General features: G+C 44.7%; 1 pseudogene; it reads right to left on the minus strand.

Annotated features, from left to right (window-relative positions):
• The window catches only part of LOC143404315 (protein shisa-6-like), a 40284-nt pseudogene extending 39238 nt beyond the window's left edge, over positions 1 to 1046 (minus strand).
• Between the last annotated feature and the right edge of the window lie 15390 nt (positions 1047 to 16436).

Here is a 16436-nt window from a genome sequence, read left to right on the forward strand (position 1 = left end):
CTTGGTATTCTTTTCAGTGAGTCCCAACATTGGTTCATTACCTGGACTGAAGCTGACACTCTGTTTTGAGAGGGAAAAAACTAACTGCCATAAGAACCTACACCAAAGTGCCCACATGCCAACAAAATAGAACCCTGGATCCCCATTCAGGATTACAGAATTCGTAAAATTCTTATACTTGAACTTTACAGACTTCAGCTATTCTCACTTTGCCTTGCAAACCCCCCCAACCTCCAAAGCATGCATTCTGGTTCCTAAGTCATGGAGAAGAGATACAAAATCTAGTGCATGTGAAACAAACACTTGCTCAGAGTGACTTAGGATCAAGGGAGGTGTGAGTGCAGAGAACAAGGGAGACATATTAAGAGAAGTGAGGTCAAAGGAGAGTGGGGGAAGGCACCAGGCAGTGGCTCTCACCTGTGGATGTTCATCTCCCGCGGAGGGCGGTGGGCCTTATCATAGGAGACCTTAGCGAAGACGCCAGCCACAATGAGGAATGCAATCACCCCGCAAGTGATGTAGACGGTGAAGTTGGTCTCGTCCTTCTCGGGGTCCTACTTGTTCTGGGGCCCTGGCGACACTACCTTGGTGCTGGGCGTCTGTACCCACACGGGGCTCTGGTAGTTGGTGCACTGGCACTGGTCCAGCTTCTCCTGGCGCTTCTTGCAGCAGAAGCGGTAATAGCAGGTGCCACAGCAGTACAGGTAACCGCTCTCGCTGTTACATTAGAACTCCTTGTCATACTGGCCGCTCACGTCGTCGTAGTAGCCCCAGCACGTCTCTTAGGTGACGGTCGCGCTGGCCGCCGCCGCCGCTAGTTGTCCCCGCCGGCTCCCCGCCTCTGAGACTCGAGGCGCCCTAGCGGTGCCGTTCAGCTCGCAGCCGCCCAGGGCCAGGGAGCCCCCGGGCCGCTGGCCCCCGACGGCAGCGGCGCCGGAGCTCAGGGTCCCGTTGGCAGCCCAGCCGCGGGCGGCGTGAGCGCCGGACAGCAGGTCCAGGGACTCCAGCGAAAGCAGCAGCAGCAGCAGCAGGCTCCGCAGCTCCATGGAGGGGCCGGGCGGGAGGGCGCGGGGAGGCTTCCGCGGCAGGCCTCTACCCTGGCCGGCCGGGCTCCGAGGACGGCCACACGGGCTGGGGTGGCGGCGCGGGGCGGTCAGCGACGCCAGGGCGATGTCGCCTTCGAGGCGCGAGCGGCTGGCGGCGGCGTCGGCGGGCGGCGGCGTCGGCGGGCGGCGGCGTCGGCGTCGGCGGGCGGCGGCGGCGGCGTCGGCGGGCGGCGGCGGCGGCGTCGGCGGGCGGCGGCGTCGGCGTCGGCGGGCGGCGGCGTCGGCGGCGGCTGGCGGCGGCGTCGGCGCACCTGCGCACGGACCGGCCCGGCGCGGGTTGCTCTGGGCTCTCACGCTGCGCGCCGGCTCGGCACTTCCCCTGCGGGATCGGCGCGCTTCCGGGGCAGCCCCATCCCCCGCCGGCGGCGGCGGCGGCGGCGGCCCCGAGCGGCTGGGTTCAGGCAGGACCCGAAGCGCGGCTCCAAGCGGCAGCAGCGGCGTGGTCTCCTCCGGGCGGGTCCTGCGGGAAAAGATGGGGAACCAGTCACGGGGTGGGGCGACGGGCGCTCCCGGAGGCAGGAGGGGAACGGCGGGCAGGGAGGGAGCGCAGTGCGTAGCCCTCGAGGAGCTAGCTTAGGGCCGGGAGGGGCGCGGAACCCGTTTCCAAGACGGGGCTCAGTGGCCCTGCGCGCCGGGAACCGAGGGCGCACCGGCAATCTTTCCAAGCACCTCGCAGGCGCCCCGGTCCCCAACCGTTCAGCCCCGCAGCGTGCTTCCGCGGCAGGCTGGCTTCCCGGGACGGAGCCCGCTGAGGTTGGGGTCTGGCCGGCAGCCAGGGGAGCGCGCGGCAGCTGGACCTCACTCACTCACCATGCCCGGCTGCGACTGCAGAGGCGGCGGCGGCGGCAGCAGTGAGGCGGGAGTGTAGCAGACGGAGAGAGCGAGCCGAGCCGAGAGCCGCCGGCTCGCCGCCTGCACTAGTGCCAGAGCGTGTGCGAGAGGAGCGAGGGAGACACACGCACTCACACACCCGCACACACGGGAGCGCCGCGAGGGAAGGGGAAGGGAGGAGAGGACAGCCGCTCGCCGCGGCCCACGTTTACACGCCTGGGCGCCCGGGTGGGAGGGGGTGGGAGGGTAAGACTCTTGTTTGCTTTTCCTGGCTCTCGGCAGGAGAAGCTCCGCGTCACAAAAACCCCCGGACACCGGTAAATCAACACCGCGAACCAGGAGTGCTGAGAGGACCAGGAACAAGGCGAGAGTGTCCCCTGTGGAGTGGCCCGCAGCAGGGCTAGACCCCCGCTCTTGCCATGGCCCCTCCAGCCCTCCCAGAGGGTTCCTATTCTACCGGAGCCCCCAGCGCGTGCTACCAGTAAGGGAGTTGGGGTTTCTGCAAGTCTTTGCCTCTCCCTAGTGGTAATATTTGCAGCCAAGAAAAGAGGTCAAACCCATTGCTACAGGTTTCGAAACTGAGGCCAGGGGTCTAGTGACTTGCCCTAGATTATTACACCAACCAATCAGCCCGCGGAACCCATACTCTTCCCCTTGAGAATCCTCCTCCAGCTCTCACATGGGTGCAAGATAGCTCCCGTGCTGAGTGGCACCTCTTATTCTCTCTTTCCCCACCTTTATTTTTTCCAGCGTTGAGGCCAAGTAAGAAAAACTGTCTAAGTTTCTAAGTCTCATCTTTGAAATTCCTGTATCCGTGTGTTGAAATTCCTATATTGAAGCTGATTTGTGTCCAGAGGGGTACACTCTTTTGCATGGCCAGGTCTGTGGAGACCCATCTAAGTTTCAAAACTATGAGGCCACTCCAAAAGGGAGTCACAAGGACAGTTTTTGTTTAGTATCTTTGGAAGAGATGGGGGAAAATAAGGGAAAAAAAAAAAAAAGTAGCTAAGGCCAAATTCTGCCTGCATGACCTGCTTGATTTGCTTAAAGGCAGTGGACAGACTGTCAGGGTGATGGCAATGGGGAATTTTTCCTGAAATTCTCCTTTCTGTCCCAGTCATGTGTGACCCAGGGATCCCCATTCAGGAAAAACAGAGGGTATCTTCTCAACTGAGGGATTGACACATTGAAGCTGGGAACCAGATTCCAAGACAAGGGGGAGATTCTCATCCTAGGAGGAAGGGATGCATGCACTACCTCTCCATTTCCCTCCCTTCTCCTCTGCACTTACTTTTATTCCCTCAATGCCATTTCTTCTGAATGTTCTGATCAACAAACGTTTGTTCAGTGCCCACTCTCTGACAGGCACTGTGGTAAGTGCTAAGATGAAGAATAAATAGGACACTACCATTTCTCTGGGACAGTGAACTTGTCCACTGGGGAGGCTGAAAATCAAAAGATTCCACTTGGCATGGTTAATGTTCCAGACAAAGGGGGGCACAGAGTATTCTGAGAACAGATGACAGGCACCTAGCCCCACCTTAGAAGGCAGAGATGCAGGGGTGCGTCAAAGGCAACTTTCTCAGTGAGGTAAGGAACAGCAAGCATCTTGAAGAAAGATTTAAGAGTTGCCTGGTGGGGTGGCACACGCCTGTAATCCTAGCGGCTCAGGAGGCAGAGGCAGGAGGATCTCGAATTTAAAGCCAGCCTCAGCACAAGTGAGGCACTAAGCAACTCAGTGAGATGCTGTCTCTTAATAAAATACAAAATAGGTCTGGTGTCATGGCTCAGTGGTCAGGTGCCCCTGAGTTCAATCCCTGGTGTGCACTTGCTGGGCATGGGCGCGCGTACACACACACACACACACACACACACACACACACAGAGTTAATAAAACAAGAAGGGAAGGACACTACCAACAAAAAGAACAGGAAAGTCCAGAAGTTATAAAGTGTTAATGTAGCTGATAGGCAAATCAGTGGGTGTGTGAGCTCCAATACAGTTTAGCATAAACCCTGAGGGACTCTTCCAAATAAGGCCAGCAGGAGGCTATTGTGTCCCTGACAAAGAACTTGAATTTATTCCACAATTGATGGGAAACTGTTGGTGGGTCTTAATTAGGGGAAGACACTATCAGAATTTCATGTTTGCTGGATTTCTAAGTCAAGGGAATAAGGAAACACTAGACTGGATACCGGAGAAGCAATTTGGACAGCTGTCCTAATAATCCAGGTAAGAAATAGGAAGAGTGTGAAATAATTGTCTGGTAATTGGCACCATAGTGAAGCTCGTAAGCAAGGTCAAAGGTGGAAGTTCAGGATAAAGTTAACATAACTCTTATTCAAGTACCTTTGGGAGATGTGTGGAACTGTCCAGGGCAAAAACTGAAATCTCAGGAGAGAATATAGGTATATAAGTAATCTTAAGAACATACTTGAAAAATAACAGCCCCATACTGTGTGTAATTTCTTTTTCTTTGGCGCTGGGTGCACTGGGGATGAAACTCAGAGGCACTTTACCACTGAGCCACATCCCCAGCCCTATTTTGTACTTTATTAGAGACAGGGTCTCACTGAGATGCTTAGCGCCTCGCTAAATTGCTGAGGCTGGCTTTGAACTTGTGATACTCCTGCCTCCTCCACCTCCCACGCCCCTGGGATGCACCTCCACGCCCTGCCTATGTGTAATTTTTAACCATTTTCATTCCTGTCTTCTTCCCTGAGTTTTCACATCCTCTTAATTATTCCAGAATTTGCTTTTCTATATCTAAGATCTCCTAGGAGTAAGCAGAAGAAAGGAGTCAAATAAGATTTGAAATTGATTTGGTTTCTCAGACCCCCACCCCCCCACCCCACCGACGAATCAAATCTGTTTTGAAACCCCATCCTCACAAATGGTGGCATCAATAGACTTACCGATGATAATAGTGTCTCAGGGTTGGATGGGATCTCAGGAGTTATTTATTCCAACCCATTTTGATGTGCATTTTTTTAAAATTAATACCTTCAGCCCTCCTGGTTTGCCCTTTGGGGTTGGCCAGATTGCTGAGCACCCCCAACCAGGCATTCCTCTCTTTTCCTCTTCTATTTTCTAAATCTGAATTGTTGACAGTATCAAAGCATCCTTCCTTTGTGGATTTGTTCATTAAAAAGTGCCAGAGAAGAATTATCTTTCCAACACCTATGCCAACAACAGACAGCCCTGAGATTCAGAGAAAAGTGTTCCAATCCCTGACTCTAAAAGGTAGATCCCAACTGGATTGAGCAGAGCATAATAATCCTACTTAATCATCAGCAGTGATTTTTAAGAATAGTCATGTGATTCAGTTCTGGCCGACACTAAATGAGGGAAATCTGTTTGGGGAGTCTGGGGAAATTTCCTTGCTTTTAAAAATAGTGACAATTATTCTTCTTTTTAATTTTCTCTGGAATATATGACCTGGGGGGAGGGCTGTAATTGAAAGTTGACATTCAGTTTGATAACCATTACTGCTGTTCACTAAATAGCTTTGCCTTTCAGACATACAGTTGGATTGCTATTCTTGGTTCACTTGTGAGTGGAAGTGGCAAGTGACTAGTACTAGTCAATGAGTTGTAAGTAGGAAGTATGTGTGTTATTTCTGAAGCAGAGCACATAATTGCCTTTATAAGATACTCTAGAGTTCTCATTTCCTTCTGGCATGGTGATCAGCAATGTTCTGCATGGGAGTGGTTTTGTCAGCCTGGACAAAACCTTAACTAAGGAGTTCCTGAGAGCTTGTAAAAATAGTGCCCCACCATAGATGGATGGAGATATATATATATAATATATATATATATATATATATGTGTATGTATATATATATATATATATATATATATATATATACACACACACATATACATATATAAATTTTTTAAGACACTAGAGTTAAAGTCTGTTATTGCAGCACATCCTAACCCATACTGGCTTATATACTGAGGATAGCAGACAGAATGATGGAGTCAATTATGAAACTATGCTGCTCAGGGCCCTCCCAACTCTGATTTCCTAGTAATGTGAGATAATTAAATTTCCTTGTGATGAAGTCTGTCTGAATCCAGAGTTTCTCTTGCATGTAGCCAACTGCATATTTAATGGATGCATAATATGTTTTCTGTCTCAATTCTGACTTTCTCTAGGGTATCTACCTAGCCATGCAACTTTGTACTAATCATTATCAGCACTTTGAGATTCAGTTTTTTCTTATTATTGAGGGATGCCTAGTTGAAGGTGGTCAGCAACCTGGCCAACCCCAAAGGGCAATGATTCTATTAGAAAATGGAGATCAAGGTATAACGTTCCTATGGGGCGGGCGGGGGGGGGGGGTGTCTCTAAGAAGCCATCTCTATTGAATGTAGCCTCTCATTAGGAGTGTTCACCTTAGTCTCCAAGTATGAACTTGGCCACAAGTCCCAGTATGATTTGGTCTCTGGCTATTGTTCTAAGCTCTCTTCTCTTGCTCCCTAATTCCAGTCTCACTGGTGCCCTTGCTCTTCTCAAAGCCTTTCTAATTGCTATGCTCTCTCTACCTCCCCTAGAAGTGTATAGGGTCCTTTCTCATACCCTCTATGGTTTCTGCTTAAACATTACTAGCAGAAATAGTGCAACCACCATACCACTGCCCAAAGCTGCTCCTTCCATTGTGCTTATCTTCAACATGATACATTTTCCAGCACAGCATTTACCACTAACTAATATTCTGACCCTAACCCTAACCCTAACCCTTTCCTTGCTTTTAAAAATATTCGAGTATTTCTGAAAAATTTGTTTCTGACCTTCCAGTGGGATGCCTGTCCTTGTTTGCACTTTGTTGACTCTCAACTGCTACAATTGTGTTTGGCACACAGTAGGCTGTCCTCCTGGATACCCAAGGACACCTATCCAGCTGTCAGCTCCCCTGGGGTGGACCTCAGCTGCAGAAAGCTGTCTCCTCTGGAAATAGAGCCTGTCTTCCCCAAGAGGCCCACATTTAGTGACTGATAAAGTTAGAAGTGCCAAAGCCTAGTCATTTCATCCCAATGCAAGAACTCTGGTTAGCTGGTATTTTTCTCTAATATCTCAGAATTCCCTGGAGCCAAGGTTTTGTTGGACCTGTATCCCATTAGCCAGATCCCATTTCTTCCGGCTTCCACTCATGTTGATCTCTGAAAAGTAGCCTACATGACAAATTTGGTTTCAGCATCTGCTTCAGGAGATCTGAGCCTGCACCTTCGCCATCCAATAAATGTGTTGAATTCATAAGCGAATGAATGAATGAGTTTATGAGTCCCAATTTCCATTAATGGTATCCCTATAAATGATTATATGTTTTTTGCTTTATCCTAGTAATCTGGTGATAAGTTAGGAACTATCTCCTAAGGCCACTAATTTCAATGTTAAATAGTTCTAATAGTTAGAAAATTAGAGTACATTAGCTTTTGCTAATGTAGCTGATAGGCAAATCAATTTATTGGCTCATATGGAGCTTATAGTTGGCTAGAGTGTTTTTCACATCAGGATGACTTTTTTTTGTAGCCATGTGAAATACTTCATACATATTTTTGTTCATTTAAAAAATATTGAACCTGTTATTCCAGCCTTTTAAGCATTTTAAGAATTTTTCATTGAATATTCTATTTTATCCCATGCCTCCTAATATGCTTTACCCTCTTTCTCTAGCCACAGTTCCTAATCTTTATTTGGAGATGTGTCTCCTACCATTTTCACTCCATAGAATTTGGTTCTATATTTCCCAGACTGAAGCAAACCACCCATCATAACTCCTTAATCCGGATATTCAGACAGAGTAAGCCAGTGGCAGAAATCCATCCAGTTAGATGAAAAACCAGAGGACCTGTGTGGGCAGAACTGAGAAGGATGTTCACTCTTTCCTCTGGAATGGCACAGATATATCTGATCCTGTGAAGGAAGAGCCTAGGGCTCTCTGGGTCCTCCCAGGGAGTCTAAGAAAGGAGGCAGCATGATCCTAGGCTGAGCCAGGAGATGGAGAGAAACAGTCCTGTTAGCATTCGTCGAACCTTGAACATAACTTTATCTGAAGTCTGTGTATGCCTGTACTTTTATGTGTCCAGAGCAAATGAAGTTCCTATTCACTGAGTTTTCTGTTTGCCACCCAAAAGGTCCTAGCTGACAATTCCATCTCACAAATTGATCAACAAAAATATTGAGACCGGAAGAAGCAGCTTATCCTTCCTGTGAATGACCTGATATGTCCTCTGCTCTGTCTAATAAAAGGAGAGCACTGGGGGCTGAGGATGAGAGCAGCAGTACAGGTCAATATGTGGGAGATATGACAAATGGCCGTTCATAACTGATGTCTTCAAGGTGCCTCTAAATGTGGGATTTAGGCTGAGGACCTCTAGTTTCCTGAAGCAATTGGAAGAAAGAACAGATATAGGTAAATTTGTTCATGGCATGAAAACTCACATGAGGGTAAGACAAGGTCAGGGAAGAATGTCCAGCTGTTTAAGATTGCTTTAAAGACATAATCAGTCTTACTAGATAACAGTGTTCAAGGAACGCACTGGTCTCAACGATAGTTTTGAAAGTGTCAGAAACATGGCATCTATTCTGATAGATATAATACTCTAAATAGACAAGATCTGGGCATCTAGGGTATTATCAATAGAGCCAGCACAGTGCATTCGTTAGGGACAGACAGTTGTCCTCTGCCACCAAGCATGACAGAGCAGGTCCCCAGTTCTGGTGGTGGCATGGAGTTTGACAGTATGATAATATGGAGCTGATATCAGGGACCTAAACTGCAGCAGGGACCTAAACTGACTCAATGTCAGGGAGGGCCTGGAGAACTTCAACTCATAGTTAGATCAGTTGATATTTGTTCCCTTCTGTGACTGACAGCAGTGGACAGTGGGGCAGCAACATGGGGGATGGACACCGTGCTAGTTCTTAATTATATATTGTCAATTGAGAGTAAGCCAGCTCAAGCCGCTCCTCTGCTTTCTGTCTTAGGCAGATCCTATAGATGGATCTGTCATAAAGTATAAAGAAAGTTTTAAGAGGGGCTAAGACACAGATGAAGGGTAAAGGGACACATAGCATCCTTGTGGTAGCTTACTGATGGCCACACATTTTTGTCCCACTCTTCCCAACATGTGCTAGAGCCTAGCCATTCTCCCTTTGAATATAGGCTATCTTCATGACTTGCTTTGACAAATGGAATGTGGCAGGAGAGACACTGTCGCAACTCCAGGTTTACCCCTGTAGAAGCCTAGTGACATCCACTTCTGCATTCTTTGGGGACTAGGCACCCTGCAAGAAGCTTGGGTTACCTACAGCACTGAATGAGCAGAGGCCACATGAAAAGAAATGCTGGAATTTGAGACACCAGCTTGGGCACTTTATCCCCAACTCAGCAGCCCAGGATTAGGCCCAAGTAAAACCAGAAGAACAACCATCCAACTGAGTCTCAGTCAACCCTGAATCACTAGAAGCAAAAGATCATTTTTGTTTTAAGTGTTTTCAACCTCTAAGCATCCTACTGGTTTATTAGAACACAATAGGCAGTTAAATCACATAGCAGAGAACAGATCGTAAGAAGAAATGTATGAAGAGTAACTTCTGGACACAAAGATGTCTGAGACCATTTTTGGTTAGGTGCTATATTATTTTCCTAGGAATGCATAGCAAAATATCACAGACTGGGAGTCCTCAACAACTGTAATTTATTGTCTCATGGTTCTAGGTACTGGAAATCCAAAATCAAGGTGCTATCAAGGTTGGTTCCTTCTGAGGGTGGTAGGATAAAATGTGTTTCAGGTCTCTCTCCTTTGTAACTAGTCTTGAAGATACCTGGATTCATGATCACATGGTGTTCTTTCTGTATATGTGTCTGTCCCCAAATTCCCCCTCTTTTTATAAAAACACAGTCATATTGGATTAGGGTCCACCCTACTGATTTCATTTCAACTTGATTATTTCTGTGAATATCATATCTATAAATAAGGTCACCTTCTGAGACACCAGGTGTTAAAACTTCAACATATTAAATTTTGGGGTTTAGGGACATGATTCAACTTATGACACCTGCAAAGTAGGAATGACAGAATGACTTATGCAAAGCATTATGCAAATTTATATGTCACTGAAGAAGAAAGGAGGTCACATTTGTCACTATTTCTTACTGGATGGATGTTAGAGAATGCCAACTTAGGTCATCACGTTAATGGTTATTTTTTTTCCCATGCTCTTTCCAAAATTCAACACAATCACTGTTGGGAAACAAGCAAGATTCCAAATAGGAAATGCAGAAAAGGGCTTCCCTTGGCATTCCCCACCTAGTGACAGAGTAACTAGAAGTATGCACCATGCACAATTAACACTCTGGAACTGTGGCATTTCAGAGTTGGATGAGCACACAAGAATTCACATCCTCTGGACTCATTTTATCTAAGCCTAGATCTAGTCAGCCAGATATGCCAATGTAAAGATGACCTGAAATTATCTCTACAGCTATGCTGGTTTAGGATTAACTCGTTTCTGTATTCATTTATTCATTCTTTATTATTTATACTGACAATTAGTCATTCAGTAGATATTGAACCAGCCTCTGCTACGTGCTAGTTATTATGCAGACCCCCAAATGCAAACTTAAATAAATTATGCTATTTAATTTGCAATCTGGTATTCTGTTTGGGACTTCATGGAAATACCTTCCTTTAGTCACATACCAGAGTTTGGGAAGAAATATTTCCTTGATAACACTTCAAAAATAGTTTTTTTTTTCTTTCTGGCTAAATGTCCAGCTGTTCCATAGCACACAGATTCTTTCCCTTAGGTCATGAGCTACACTACTCACAAGGCCTTTGAAGGTTCAAACCACCTCAGGAGACATTGTGGGAAACACAATCAAAGAGTCTACTGTGTGGGCCACATGTTAACTCAATGTCTTAGAAGTTTGTTGAGAAATTTTTCTCCATAAGGGGTTGCTTTCCTATTGTGATCCTCTAGAACTATTCGATGTGATTTTCCTCACATTTGATGCAACATCAATAACAATGACTGTTGAGGATGTGTGCACCTTTATACTTTGAACTTAAAAATTGAGAACCCTACTAGTTAGAATTGATTTGATTATCTTAAAAGTTATGAAAATACCTTCCTTCAATTTCAAATTTTTCAACTTTTGAGGGTCTAGCTTTCTAATTTTGTGTTTTCTTTTATTCTCCTAACATATAAAGCAGTTGTGCATCCACAGGTGTATTGGGGCACAAACAGCTAGTTAGTTATGTGTTTCCTGGGCCAGCTTGCATTGAACCATTTAGCTGGGTCTATGTAATGAGATTTCTGTCCATAATATTGCAGTCACTCCTATTATATACTATAACTCCCTCCTCCTGTGCCCATTGCAGACATTGCTAATCAGTTATGGAATCCTATCCTGCTGAGATCAGTCACAGCCCCAGAAAGCCCTCCAACACACAAAGCTCCAAAGAGTCAGCAGGCATTAACTAGAGTTGGAGTTAGCACAAGGAATAAATCCTATTTGCCTAACAGCTCAGGGAGAGAGAACAGTCAGAATGGTTCAAGTATGCTTCTATGACTTTATGTCCACATGGTTTTTAGGATTCTGCTCCAATTATACAGCTTTATTGCCCCAAACTAAAACACTTATGAAAGGAAGGGGGTGAGTCTGCAAGTGGCATCAATATCATCGGTTATTAAATGTGTTTTACTGAAAGACATCACTGATTGACAGCTAGAGGAAATACTCACTGGGATTAGCTCTTCCTGAGAAAAGTGATAATGAGGCCGGTGCCAAATGAATGCCAAAGCCAATCACCGTGCAGCCACTCCCGATACGCACGTGCACAGTCTGCACATCACCGTCACATTCTCTCTTTGGTTGTAATCGATTGATATTTCATTCAAAATGATCATGAGTTAACCTACAAGAATATACTTCTCTATAAAAATAGGAGGCCTGCTGTGAGCACATTGTATATATTTTTGTGGGTTGGGGTTGTTCTAAACAATATTCTCCATCATAAACTGAAAAATCTCTTTGTGCCCTACCTCTAGAATGTGACTTTGACATCTGTTGTCCTTCAGGTCACCTTGAACTCTGTTTTTGAATTCCATGGAACACATCATAGACAGTAGTATCTTTAGTAGAAAATGTACAAATGATTTTTAAAATCTTTTTTTTTTCTTAATTTGGCCTTTAAAGAAAAAAAATAATTGAGTTGACTAATTGGATCTAACCTACTGATCTAATCCAATTGACTGGGCACAAATTAGCCATTAATATAGTCAAGTGAATCAACAGCAATTCTTGATTCTGTGTCAGGAAGCAGACACTGTCTAACTGAGACCATCTGTTGGTTGAGTGCCCAGATAAGAGTGAATCACTGAACAGACAAATGCCATCATTAAAATAACCCAGGTAACTGGGCTGAAAAAAGACTGACTTTGTTATTGTCACCTATCATCAAATTTCAAAATTGCTAATTAGTTCCCAGGATTACTTCAACGGGCAGGCATCCGAGCTGACATCCTCTGCCCTGATCAAGACACTGGATCACAGCATCACAGTGCTGAGGTAGGACTTATGGGAACCAGGTAGGTACCAATTAAAAAGAGGATGACTAACCCACAGGTGCTTGGCAAGGGGATTTCTGAAGGACCTGGGAACAATTTTTCAACTTTCGAGGGTCTAGCTTTCTAATTTCTTTTGCAAATCCTCACTCGACATCTGTTGGGACCTGCTCATTTTATGCCCCTGCTATATTCTCCAGACCCTGCCTCGACTTATCACCGAGCAGCCCAGTCTTAGGGAAAGGAGATGAACTCTGTTTCCAAACCAGGTGACATGTGAATACGAGAGGCCAAAAGAGAAGGTCATGGTCATATTGGGGTGATAACAGGGGCAGCTATAGGGTTATGGACAATCATAGATGAAAGAAAGAAATTGGGACTGAAATTATCCTCAGACTTAACACACTAGAGTCGAGCTCGGAACCATTTAGAGCAGGCACAAACTCAGCAAATATATGTGTGTGTGAAGCAGAAGACTTATTGGGAACCAAGCAGTCAGCCCAGACTGTTTACACAGGAGAAGGATGTCAAGGCAGGACAGCAAATTAAAACCAGCAGACAGGAAGACCTCAGAGCAGGAGAGATGATGATTCAATGTCCACCCAGCAGTTGGGAATCAGGGCATTCATGAGAATTGACAGGCATGGCAAGGCCTTGTCACTGGGTCGAGTTACAGTGACAGGGACCCTGGCTAAGAAATGGCTTACAAGCTGTCAGCATGAGCAGATACTTATTGCAAAGCATGGGTTCTCCAAGGCTTGCAGGTAGAAAGAACCCAAGATTCAGTTGCAGTGCAGACCAAATCCCACAAAGCCAAGTGCAAGGAGAGTCTGTGACGATATGGTCACTCCTTGCCTGTTGGGTTGGCCATATACAACCCAACATCATCTCCATCCCAAGCCCCACTTCACACTTCACCCATCCCTGAATGGACTTCTTACATGGAATGATATTCTGATCACACAAGGGCAGTGACTAAAAATATCTAGTTGACTATTATTGACATTGCCTTTCACCATACCCTTCCCACCATTTGTTGGGTTTGATATCTTCTCGACCTTTTTTTTTTTTTTTTAATTTCCATCTACATTATTCCATTTTTGCATATATCACCCTGGGGCATTTTTAAACACATTTAATTTCAGGATTTGCCATTCTCTCTGAGAGAGAATATATTCCAGGAGAAGAGAGAAAATTTGGCAAAGGAATAAAAGAAATTGGTCTTAATTCTCATCTTTAGTTTTCAATGTCCCATCTCAGAATGTCTTTCTTGCTCGCTCTACCACCTCTGTAGAAATTTCCTAGGATAGGACAGTGGTTCTTAACTTGGGGTTGAGGGTGAACTCTTTGAAGTTATGAGCAAACATGTGCACACGTGTATGTTTGTGTGTGTGTGTGTGTGTGTGTACGCATGCACACACACACATGAAATGCTTAGCAGGCATTTCAAGAGACAATCAAATGAATGGAATCTCATAAGAAAAGACATATAAACTTTCAAAGAGAATGAAAACCCTCAGAAATAAATAGAGAACACCTGAATTTCAGTCCTAAGGTTATCATTTACTAGTTTTAGTAACTTAGCCATGACATCCTGTGGCTCAGTTTCTTTTGTTGTAAAGTAGAGAAGGTGATACTGACCTTTCCTACAACATTGGCTTGTGAAGATTAAATGAGATCATGAATGGCAAAGCAATTGGGAATGCAAAAGTTCAATGGAAGTGTTAGTTTTTCTTATTCTGTCAGATCTCTCAATTACATCAAAACAGAAGGGCTGGATCAAAAGTCAAACCAAACCAGTTCCGGCAGCAAGAGACATGCTGTTTTAAAAGCACAGAACATGTCTTCTGTAATATTAATATCTTGCCCCGTCCCTCATTAGCTTCATGTACAAATGCAAAGAACACAGAAGCATCATGGAACCTCTTCAGTTTAATTAAATCAAATATCTGGATATTTTGGACAAATGCAATGATCAGTTCTTGTTTCACTCTTTCTATCTGGATGCTACACTCTCTTTTGGCATGCAGACATGACTGAGGATACAGTCCTTCTGTGAACAACTGTCCTAAGAGGTTTCTGCAATTAGCTCTGTTTTGCCATTGACTTTGTTACCAGCTCCAGTGATAGCCAGCTCCAAGGAAGGAAGAGTTCAATATTTTTGCTCCAACAGAAAAGGGCTTTGACCTAAGTGGAACCCCAGATGACTCTGGAATCTAAGCCCTGTGTGATCCCAGCTAGCAAATTAAACAATGAGCCAGAGGAAAGAGGTCACACTTTATTACCAAGAGAGTAACACCTTTTAATTGGTTAACACAACAAATAAAGAGGTGGCAGCCTTCCGGAGCTGGCTTCTGATTTGCTCAGGCATTAAATGGGTTGGGGAAAACAAAATCCTTTCCTCACTTAATTTGGAAACTGTGATTCTGATTAGGAAACAAAGGTGCCTCACTGGAAGATGACAAAAAGAACATGTGAAACCGAAGGAGGCTTGGAACTGATGAGAGCTAAATTTATTAGAAAGTCTCCTTAAAAGCATGTCTAATTAAATGAAAATAACTGTACTGGTTCATTATTAAGAGGAAAACTTCAGTCTTATGGAATGTCAAGGAAAGAAAATCCCCATTTCTCAGGATATGAATGATAGACATGGGTTCGTGAATTGACCGCTTAATTTCAAAAAATACGTATGTCAGCTGCATAGATCTTTCCCCCAATTATTTTTCCCTTCTTTGACTCAGTTATCCTAACTCTGTCAACAAGGCTAGAACAAAATAAATTTGAGATCTAAAAATATTGCTTTCACTTCTAAAGTAGAATACATGGAATTATAGGCATTTAGAACAGTGTTAAATTTTTAAAGTTCAACTGAGTTGGTTATAATTTTTTTTACAACCTAAGCATAGCTGTTGGGGCAGCTGTGAACTTCTGGGCTCTGATGGTAGCTGTTTAGATTCTCCTGTTCAAACTAGACCCAATTCCTGATTGTTTATGGTGGCAAGAAATGAAATTGACACATCATTATCAATGAAAGCCCCTAATTTATTCTGAGTTCTTAGATTTTCCCCTAATATCCCTTTTCTGTTTCACAATTCCATCCAGAACACCTCATTACCTTTAATTGTTATGACCCCTTAGATTCCTCTAGACTGTGACACCGTCTCAGACTTTCCCTGTTTTTTAATGATCTTGACAGATTTCAGGAGTGCTGGTCAGGTATTTTGTAGACTGTCCTTCAGTTTGAGTTTGTCTGATGTTTGCTTTCATTTTGAACAGGGACTGTTGGGGTCTGAGGAGGAAGACCATCAAGGTGACGTTCCATTCAGATCAAGGCTACACATGATTCATGACTTGTCAATAATGACATTAACTGCAGCAGCTCTGGTGAAGCAGTGTTTGAGGGCTATCTGCACTGTATTATTTCTCTACCTTTCAAACTGCGCTGTTTGGAAGTCACCACATGCAGCCCACATGTAAGGAGCCAACAGTTACTCTCCACCTCTTGAAGGGTATGCATCTATGCAAAATATTTAGAATTCCTTCGTATCCCAGATGATTCTCTTCTTTCAGTTTTTAATGTATTCAATCATTTTTTTATATCAGTATGGACTCATGGATATTTGTTCTTTGGGCTGTAGTTCAACATTACATTATTCATTTTCTCAATCAAATTCTTGTGACTCTGTCCATTGGGAGCTCTGTCAGCTAGTCCTTGTGTCCATTTGATATAACCCAGGAATTGTTTGTTGTTGTTTTGACTACTTATTTATTTATTCATTTGTGCACATCTGTACTTCCCAGAACTGTAAGATTTCCAAGGCTCATCTTGTAAGTTTCCTGCTCAGCCGAGGACTCTTGTCATTTCCCCAAGAAATACAGGTTTCTTTTTATCAAAGAATGGTAGTATTTCTCTGTTTTTTT

Source organism: Callospermophilus lateralis, chromosome 7 (assembly GCF_048772815.1).
Source record: "Callospermophilus lateralis isolate mCalLat2 chromosome 7, mCalLat2.hap1, whole genome shotgun sequence".
In the NCBI taxonomy this organism is placed as follows: Eukaryota; Metazoa; Chordata; class Mammalia; order Rodentia; family Sciuridae; genus Callospermophilus; species Callospermophilus lateralis.